We start from the raw sequence: 10,429 nt of genomic DNA on the forward strand, positions 1-10,429 counted from the left end.
GAATAAAGACATGTACATATGTGGGCAGGCGATCGGACACCGAACGTTTGGCCCCGGACAAAGGTGTAGCGCATTTACCTCAACAATCTCCCACTTAAAAGCGATGCGTCGATAAGTGAGACCTACTAGGTAAACTACTAATATGTACAAGAAACTAAGTGAGAAACTCTCTCAACCTATGCCCACTTGCTCACTCTATCGCTCTACACACAGTCGTATTGGCTCTGGTAGTAGGCGAGTGTGTTTACCCACGCTATAGCTTGCATGTAAATCCCGCAGATAACTCTGTATGGTCTGCAAAGCTCTAGAAAGCGTCATGCTAGCGTCAGCCACTGTACGATTGACTATCGTTGCTACAAATGCTCCCACTGCAGACAGCTACTAGATCGAGCCTTGACACTAACAAGTCGAACATGAGACACCCAAACGCTGACAAAATCTACACAAACCTGGTTGTACTCGCCTCCCCTGCACTATCTACAATCACTACATCATTAAGACTATCCATCATGTATGGATGTGTCAACACCGACACTGGGGAAGCTATGTCCCTCACACCCATAGGCAAAAGTGTGTGTCCCGGTACCAACTCATCAGCCTCTAACATGAGCATATCAAAGAACTTCATATATATCAGTTATGTCTATGTCTCTAGGGAGCAGACCTACTCTACCTCTGCCTGCACAAAGTCTGACAACACCTGCTATGTCTCACTAGAGCACTGCCGCTCTATCTTTGTCTCTACAAAATCTATTGGCACGTCATGCACAGTGAAATGCTCTGTCTCGTGAGCATGGTGGAGCTCACCTGCGAAAGAGACACGTCTGGTCTCTCACTCAAAGCATGTCAGCAACAAAACCGAGACTATGTTGTCTCGAACCTCAAACACATGCATAGGATATACCAGGCCGCTGCGGGCTCCTCTCACAATCACTAGTGAACCGCAATGCATCTGGAAAGACTGCTCTCTAAGTAGTACCTGACAACCAAAAGTTGCCAACTGTCTCACTGAGATCAAGCTATGTCTCAGCTGAGGAACATAGCGCACATGTTGTAGCGTGTATGATGCACCACTGGGAAAAGACAAACAAACGTCTCATGCACCCTCTATGTCACATGTCGAACCATCGGCCAAGTGCAAACAGCCAAGTCTCCCACTAGAAAAAGTGTTAAACCAGTCACGATACGATGTAACATGGAAAGCAACATCGCTATCTAGTAACCACTATGGAAAAAGTGTGTTATCTATAAACAAATTTACAAGAGGTACATTGGAGGCAAGGGTGACATCACCGTCATTGGCATAGACTGCCATTGGAACTGCCTCTCTAACATGTGTCAAAGCCGTATCTGCATCTCGCATACATCTCCGCTACTATCTCATACGTCTGAAACAACAACGCCTAATGTGCCATGTGTGAGCACAATGCCAACAACGCAAGTATTAGCAAGATCGAGACCTTCGTCTCTCATGAGTCGTTACTGTAGAGTCAATTGTGCCACACATCATGTCAATGCATACACGTCAAAAGTGGGAGATCACTTGACCACTGCGCTAATCAAGCATAAACCAACCAATAGCTCAATAGTGAAAACCTATAACCTTCATGATGTAGTCTCACGCTCATAATATGAGTTGATGTGAGAACATGAAGCAAAATCAAAGGAAACATGTAACCACTACAAGCATACCATAAATGCACTCCTGCGAGAGTGGATACAAGAACACTAAACCTGTGTCCAAGTGTCAACGTGAGAGTAAATACTTGATATATTCCCACTTTGATCACTATCAAATTGGGAATATATCAATTACTATACAAAATGGCATAGCACTGCAAACTTTTATGGCAAGAAGACGGGGGAAAACGGACAGAGTTTCCTTTGCAAATGAGTCAAAACTCGACACAAACCGCAAGCCAAAAAATTGCAGATAACTGCCAGAGTGGGAATCAACTTGACCACTAAACCATCGGAGAGTAAATTGCGAATACGCATAAACCATGGCGAGAATCTAAGAAAAATTCGAGAGAGTTTCCCCTGAAAACTGAGCAAAAACTCAAGGTATAATCTCTACCGTAAACCATAACGCTACTCAATGCCAATGAGTAGAAATGCCAAAATGGCTCCACATTTTTACATACAATGGTAATCCGCACTCAACGTACATTGCGAAAACAATGCTCTCAAGAGAGCTCACCCGCACTTGAAAGTGCTCACCAAAATGCATGTACAATGGGCACCAACTATGTGCCATCACCATATGCAAACCATCCGCAAAGACCATGAATCCAAGCACAAAATCGTTGCCAAAGTATCCTATGAAAACCTGTGAAAGAAGCTCCACCTGTGTGCTCCAAAAATCGTGTCTCTCAAGAGAACGTTTCGATGGTATGTAAACGCCTTCGTGACTCTTTGTCCAAGTCTACAACCATCAAACCACAAGCTCTACACAAGCTGAAATTGCATCTTCAGCTCAGAATTTATGCACCTAACTTCTAGCACCTGCCGTGCTTCCAAAAGTGCATCAAACTCGCACACTATGCGAAAAACAGAAAACCTGCAATTTCTGTATAAAGTCAGTCTGAGCTGAATATCAGCAAAACGGTGAGGAATTTGCAAAAACTTTCTTCTGCAAAGTTGTAGACCGCGTCGAAATAGGTGGGCAACCATTGGGCAGAATTCTCAGATCAACATTCTAAAAGGAGAAAATTGAATCTGAAAACAATGCTACTGCACACTCAATTTTTAGGGCAGCACACACAATCTTCCACACTCCTTTCTGAGCTTCCACAAGAGCATACATCACTCTCAACTGATCTCACAAGCTCCCATCGCATTCTCACAAAGCTTTCAAGCTTTCTTAATCTCTCCAATGCCGAGAGAGAGCGAGTTATCGCCTCGAAGCTCTCAACGCCATCATGCTCTCCGCGATCACCATGAGCTCTTATACCAATTGTGAGTGCGCGAATGCGGTGCGTGTGCGCACAGAGAGAGAGAGAGAGAGAGAGAGAGAGAGAGAGAGAGAACACAGGATGTGGGTGGAGCAACCTCAGGAACTAGTGAGTGAGGTGCTCGTTATTCATATATGTATAACGAATAAGGGCATGTACACATGTGGGCAGGCGGTCGGACACTCGACCGCGGGCAAAGGTGTAGCACCTCTACCCCAACAATAGCCTTAACATAGAGTCTTGCACATTGCAAAAATAAATAAAAAATTATTGGCCTTGCCTTTTAAAGGCAAACTAGTTGACTGACAGCCGGGATTATGTTGAAATGTAGGGTATTTGTTACGGTTTATAACTTAAATGCCAAATTTTTTGCCTTGAAAATCAAGGTACAATTGAATTACTATCGGGATTTTTCATCTTCAACCAAGAAATTTATGATACATGCCACATTATGAGCATTGTTTCTCTTGTGTGCTCTCCTTGGACGTGTTGTGGGCACCTAATGAAAGTCTCTACATAAGAGATGCCCTTTTTTGCGAATTTTATCAATATTAACATCTCTCTCTCTCTCCCTCTGTGTGTGTGTGTGTGTCTCTCTCTCTCTCTCTATCTATCTATCTCTATCTCTATCTCTCTCTCTCTCTCTCTCTCTCTCTCTCTCTCTCTCTCTCTCTCTCTCTCTCTCTCTCATGGATCTGTGAGGTCTCTTAGGTTGTCTCTACTAGGTTAAAAGTTCTCTCCTCTTTATTCTTCTTCTTCTTCTCTCTTTTCTCTATCTCTCTCTCTTGCTCGCTCATTGGCTAGGTTATTGAGGTCTCTTAAATTTGCTCTCTTGTTTGAAAGATCTTTGAGTTTTCTTTGGTTCTCCTTATAATTATAATTTTATTTTCTCTCTATATATAAACGGTACAAGTTGTACGCACACACACACACACACACCATAGAGAGAGAGAGAGAGAAGAAGAAGAAGAAGCAACAATTCGGGGGGGGGAGAGAGAGAGAGGAGAAGAAAAAGACAACTTCTAACATGGTAGGAACCAAGGCTCACCAAAAACTTTTTCCAAACAGGGAGAAAAAGGGCACACTTGAAACTCTTTCGGTTTTTTGGTCAAAGTTTGAAGGATTTCTCGATTTTAACACAAACTTGTAAAAATTTATTTGTTTTCTTCAAGGAAAGCTCACACCCTAGCTAGGGTTCTAGAATTTTAATGGCTAAGAATACTAAAGACCAGTTTTTTTTCGAAGAGTGGTAGGGACAATCCACACACACACACAGGCCAAGCCTTCTGTAGCTTTGCAACCATCTAAAACCTTGAGATTGAGACCGCTCTAGAAATTACCAGACGATGGTCAAAAAGATGCATGACTTTTTAGCAAATGGCAGTTGCCCAAAACAAGCATTCGTAGAATTCTTGCATCAATACATCTCAACATTAATAATGAGGGAAGTAGAATGACCAAATCTACCGCGTTTTGAAATGCGATATGTTTGAGGTAGAGATTCTCTAGTTAGCAAACTTGTGAGGCGTACACAAATAGTTGACATATCTCATGCCCACAACAAAAGGATGGAGGACTATCAATCCCCACTCTGATGAAGCGTTGTTGCATGTGTGAAAAATAATAAAATAGTGGATGCAAACTATGGCCGGTGCCTGCTTTTGCCCATCTTGGCCTCCAGGGTTTCCTACATCATAGAACAAGTTCCCCTTTAGAGAAGCAAAACAACATGAGTGTCACGCCATCTATAGCATTGGTCCTCCTAGGACCAAGCCATTCCTAAAGAAGAGTACCTTCCACATCCTTTGCACCCATTTGTAGATTAGCTACAAGTCACCGTAAGGAAGGGCAATCTTTCAACAAATGCAAGAGATCGTCTATGGCAAGAATCTTATTCCCAATAGGGATAGCCCCCCATGACACCTTCCAATATCTTCATTGAGCTTGGCCATTTAAGTTCCCAAATGTTGTTTGTACTTTTTAGTTACTTCTCTTCTAACCAATTCACCCTCCACAATTTGATGAGCGGAGTAAATCATTCCACTTTATAAATCAGTTGGTTCTATGTTATCATTGTTTTTGGAAGTTCAAAAATTCTATGTTTGGGCCAATGCCAAGCTTTCCAATCAAGCTCTGTTCTGGCAACTCGCATTGGACAATTGTAGAGAACTTATGAGACTCTATTGATCAATAGCCTTTCATTTGGATTCAAACTATGTTGTACCACCAATAGGTCCATCTCCTTCCAACCGAAGTGTGCATCATCCCAAAAATGTGCCAACTTCGAGACCCCTTTTTTATTCACCTTTTTGGCAACTTCCCTCCAAAAGTTATTCAAGGATCCTCCTTCTAGCTTAGAAAGCCAAGGGGACCAATGTAAGATGGAGCACTTGAAGCATCTAAAGGTCTCCCCCATTCCAATGACTATGCCACTATGATGCACTTTCTTACAATGTCCTTCATGCAGCCCCCAAGCTTAAAAAAAGTCGATGAAAAAAAGACATATAAAAGAGACATTATAGCAAACTAAAAAAAAGATGACCAAAAGGTAGAAAACGTTGCATTTTTTACAAGGTGTTTATGTTTTTTGTAACTAACATCCTTTTGTTGCATTACTTCTTTAGGAGGGATCAAAGGTGCACAATCATCAAACATATATGGACCATTTGATTGATCTTGAGGAAAAAAGAAAATGGGCGATCAATTGTGCCCTTGGGCCTTGAACCCACCACATCGCACTCACAAGGCACTTAACCTATCACTAAGCTATCATGCATTTGTTGAGATGTTAGTGATAGGATCAAATGGTGAAAAGGTTGGGATGGAGTTTGCATGGTATGCACATGGTGTTCACTTTGCAATCAATGTGTTCACCGGGGAATAAGTGTGTTCACGTGGTATTTCACAGCTCATAAGGTGTTCACAAGGGTTTCACACGGTGCTTATATTAAGTTTATTGGACACTCGCTTTAATGGGGTTCACTTGGTGTACTTTGGGTTACATTCTGAAGCAAATGGTAGAGAACCAATCCCACCATCCCCAACTCTTGGGAACCATTGATCCCACTTGAAAAATGGGGTATCAAATTACTCATGAGATCTTTTCTTGGAGGGTGCCAAAATAACCTCCATTAAGCATACTCATTTGTAATATCTAAACTACATAGAGAGTACCCATGGCAAGGAGCTTAACTTTGAGTGAAACCATAATAGTGAGCAATATGATGTTGGCAGTCAATCAAGGTGGGAGTCCTCCTAGTCGGCCCCTTCTTCATGAGCCCTTAAATTTTGAATATCCATCATAATTTTTATGGAAATCCTTGTAATTATGAGAGAGCCTTTGATCTTAATCAAATATTTGATGAGTCTGTCTATGCAAAATCTGAGTTGTAAAGTTTATAATTGGGTATGAGCCTTGTAAAGCCGGCCATTGGCCAAGAAGCCTTAGGTATAAAGCTCATTTTTGTAAGTGGAAAAAGGACTAATCATTATCACAAGGTTTTGAGTTTTGAGTGTACGACTGAGAGCGGCTACTCTCACGCGCTTTGTAATCATCATATCTTGAGCTCTAGTAATCACATGTTGATTCTGAAACTTGCATTGTGTTCCTTGTTTAATGCTCTTTCATTTAAGTGTAATCATTGTCAATCCTGTTATGAATTGTGAGTACATGTTAACAAGCTAAATCGGATGTTTTGAGTGCGTTAATGATTGTTTTTTTATGTTTCAACCATAGGGTGACCTTTCTGGTATGTTTTGTTGCATTTTTCAGGACCTTGATCATGATGGATCCTGATTTTGGTACCTCATACGATTGCAACCAAACTTGGTAGGATTGTGCCAGATAGCTATGCTACAGATGTCTGATCATGAAAATCCACTAACATTGTGTCATTTTCAAAGATAGTGATCCTTAGGTGGTGAATGACATAGTCGTAGCTTTTTACTTAAAGACCTTTGATTCGAGGACTTGCTAGGTCTATTCTTGAGAGGTATTGGGAGTTGTGAGTGAGATCTGAGAGCATTTCATTTTGCATCTTTTTCTATGCTTTGAAAGTACTGTTCCATATTTTGTATCTCTTCCAGTTTTGCACCATTGTTGGTTTTTTAGTCATAGGATTCACTTCAATACTTAGGAGTAGCTTAGTAACATTTACAACCATCAAATTGAGCAAAAAAGGTCAGGGGAAAAACTATCAAGACCTTGTTTTGGTAGCCGAGACTATAAACTCTGAAATTTAGAAAATTTGATGGTCAGAGCTCAAAAGCAAATACAAACCCAAACATAAGTGCAAAAAGGGGTAAACTAAGCAAGGGATAACTGACCTGGAAAGTTTGAAGCTAGAATGTGTAGGAACATGGATCGTGATCCATGACCCCCTGAGTCATTTTGGGTAGAAACTTATACCAAAAGATCTTATGAGGTTCCGGATCACTAGACATATACTTTTGGTGGAAAATTGACATGTCAAATCTATCCAAATCAAGAAATTGGGCAAAAATCACAAATACCTTAGAAATAGACCAAAGATTGGGCCTTTTTGACTTTTTGGTGTCCAAACTCAAAAATAAGTGGAGATCTAACACCTACAGGGTACATGCATACAGTTGACCAAATTTCATGTCCAGATGAGGTGGAACATGGATCGCGATCCATGACCCCCAGAGACATCTGGAGTTGAGATTGGGGCAGTGAGTAGCTGACACTAGTTGGGACAACTTTTGTAAAGGGGATCATAGCAAAAAACAACAAAAAGTTGGCCAAATCACCAAAATACCAATTGCAAGTCAAAAAACCCACAAGACAGACACAAAAACTTGTTTTTGATAACGAAAAAGTTTTTCAAATCCAAAAATAAGTGGTGGGGTAGACTCCATAGAGTGCACGTAATCACCCAATTAAGTTTGGGGTTCAAATTTAATGGAACATGGATCGTGATCAATGTCTCCCCGCTAAATTTTTAAGTAGAGACCATACAGCCTTGTAGCAGAGACCAACACAAACAACTTATCCAAAAGCAAGGGTACCAAAAACCTCCAAGAAGTGGGTCAAAACAGGGCAAGAGTCATTCAAAGCTAAAAACTACCAAACATACCTAGAAAGTGACTTTTGGGTGATCTAAGGGGAATCAAATCACATAACAAAGAGCAAGAGACTGATAGAGATGTGTGTGCCAAGTTTCAAAAGATTCTGACACTGGGGTACATGGATCGCAATCCATGACCCCCTGTCACAAAGTGAACTCTGAAAGATACCAGGCTAGCAGTAGGCCTTAGGAGCATAGTGGTCTTCTCAAAATTTAATTTGGACTTAATTTGTGCATATTACAAGTAAAATAGGATTTTGTGTCGAAAGTGCAATAAATATGATTCGAGCAGATTTTGACTAATTGAACAGCTCTAAAGTTATAGCCACCAAGGTATTTTTGTACAGGTTGTGGAAATCATAGTCCAACACCATTTGCTATTGATCGGAGGGATGGATGCATCATAAAAAGTAATAGGTCATGCAAGTGTAACTTTCTTGATGTATTTGCAATCAGGCAAGTTTTATCAGAATAGAGACCCTACTACTAGAGACCAGTCAAGTCACATTTCTACAAAGGAAAGTGTGAACCAAGGAACTTTACCGGCCTTAAAGACAATTTTGGAGGAAAGTCTTTTCTATACTTCTTTGGAGAGTCTTATACCTATATGGTCAAGGTTTCCAAAAGTGTGAGTTTAAAGGAGGAAACCAAAATAGGAGAGGGACCATCACATTCAACACCAACCATGAAACTTTTGCACTTACAGGAAGAGTTTGATAATGAACAGGGTGCCAAAATCTACGACGACGGTATGGATCGTTATTGCATTAAAATAGAAGAGAGACCTAGTGACCTGAAGCTCATAGTGCCAGTAAATTACATTGGTGATTGATACCTTGATGAGGAAGGAAAGATGTATTTAGTTGTGCATAATCCCCTTATTGCAGACGAGTGGGGATTAACAAGCACAAAGGAGAAGGTTGATGTCCAACCTGAGGAATGAAGCCACCAAAGCTAAACATTCATAATGCCAAGCTTATGCGAGTAAATGTGGCTACTCATGTCAACACAGACAATATGCATGTGGGTTTATATAGGTATGATAATGGAGAGAAAATGCTTTATTACAGGTGTGATGAACCCAATGTAAGGGAGTTAAAAGAACAAAAATGTTTATATGTGTTTGTGTATGAAGTGGGAAGAGATACACAGATAATCTTGCTAGACAAGTATGGTCAGGGATATTCGGTGGTGAGCCGCAACGAGCTTGAAGGATATACGTATTTTGGAGGGCCACTCCATTCGTACTATGTCACCCCTAGCACGCACAGACCTTCTGTTTTTGTAACAACAACTTGACTTGAAACTACAAGAGTGAGTCCTTTGAGAATTCATGTGGATGATTCTTTCAGTTGACCACATCAATTTGAGCCGAGACCGATGGGATCCTTGAGTTCTAGGGTTCCTATGTCCACGCATCGAGGGAGTGATATTCCAGACACAATTTTCAGCACAAGGGTGTGTGATATCAGAACTGAGAGTAGAGATGCAAGACCGAAGGAGAGGGTAACTGACCGAATTTCCTCGAGAGCACCTATTAGTGGGTATGAGACGAGAGATGTTATGGTAGGAGAACCTAGAATGATGAGAATGGTATCAAAAACTCAAAGATGAGACCTTATCAAGTGGCTAAATGTGTACAAAAGAAGTATACATTTAGTGGATCGAGAGATTCATACGCACATGTTTCCATATTAAAGAAAGTCTAACTGTTAAGTATGGAGCTTGATTTACCCCTTGTAATTTTTTGTTTAAAAAATGTACATTTGTAAGGCCCCCATTATAAGAAGAAGCCATCATGCATAAAGAAAAACCACTCGTCGAAATATTCCTTTTTTGCAGAAATATTATGGCCGGACGACGGTCAGAAAGTGGTCAAAAAACGGCCGGTCGTTTGGCCTGTTGGCTGGTGGCCGGTTAGTCAATGGTGGCCGGTGGCCGATTTCAAATTCGAACTTGTCTTCTCAAGGGCGACCACACATGGGCGGATTTAGGGGTCCAATTTGGACTTGTCTACACAAGGACGGCTACACACGGCTGCCTCTCATGAGAGAGGACAACCCTTTTGGCCTATAAAAGGAAGCCATTTGCAACAAGGTGGGTGTGAGGTGGTGAGAGTGAAGCAAGGTGGGAGCTCTATTAAGGGTATAATCCCTTTGTAACCTACTTCTTATTTGAAGTACTAAAGCCATTAAGTGGCTGCTTTCCCGTGGATGTAGATCACATTGTGTGAACCACGTATATAGTGTGTGCTCTCTCTCTTTCTCTACTCTATAATCTCTCACATGTGAAAATTTCTCTCTCTCCATTAAGTAAGCTACTCAAATATCTATTTAGCTACGTCATATTTCCTAACAGGAACAAGTCCTGGATTTTCATACCCAATAT

This window comes from Adiantum capillus-veneris, chromosome 20 (genome assembly GCF_014529385.1).
Source record: "Adiantum capillus-veneris isolate H3 chromosome 20, ASM1452938v2, whole genome shotgun sequence".
Lineage (NCBI taxonomy): Eukaryota > Viridiplantae > Streptophyta > Polypodiopsida > Polypodiales > Pteridaceae > Adiantum > Adiantum capillus-veneris.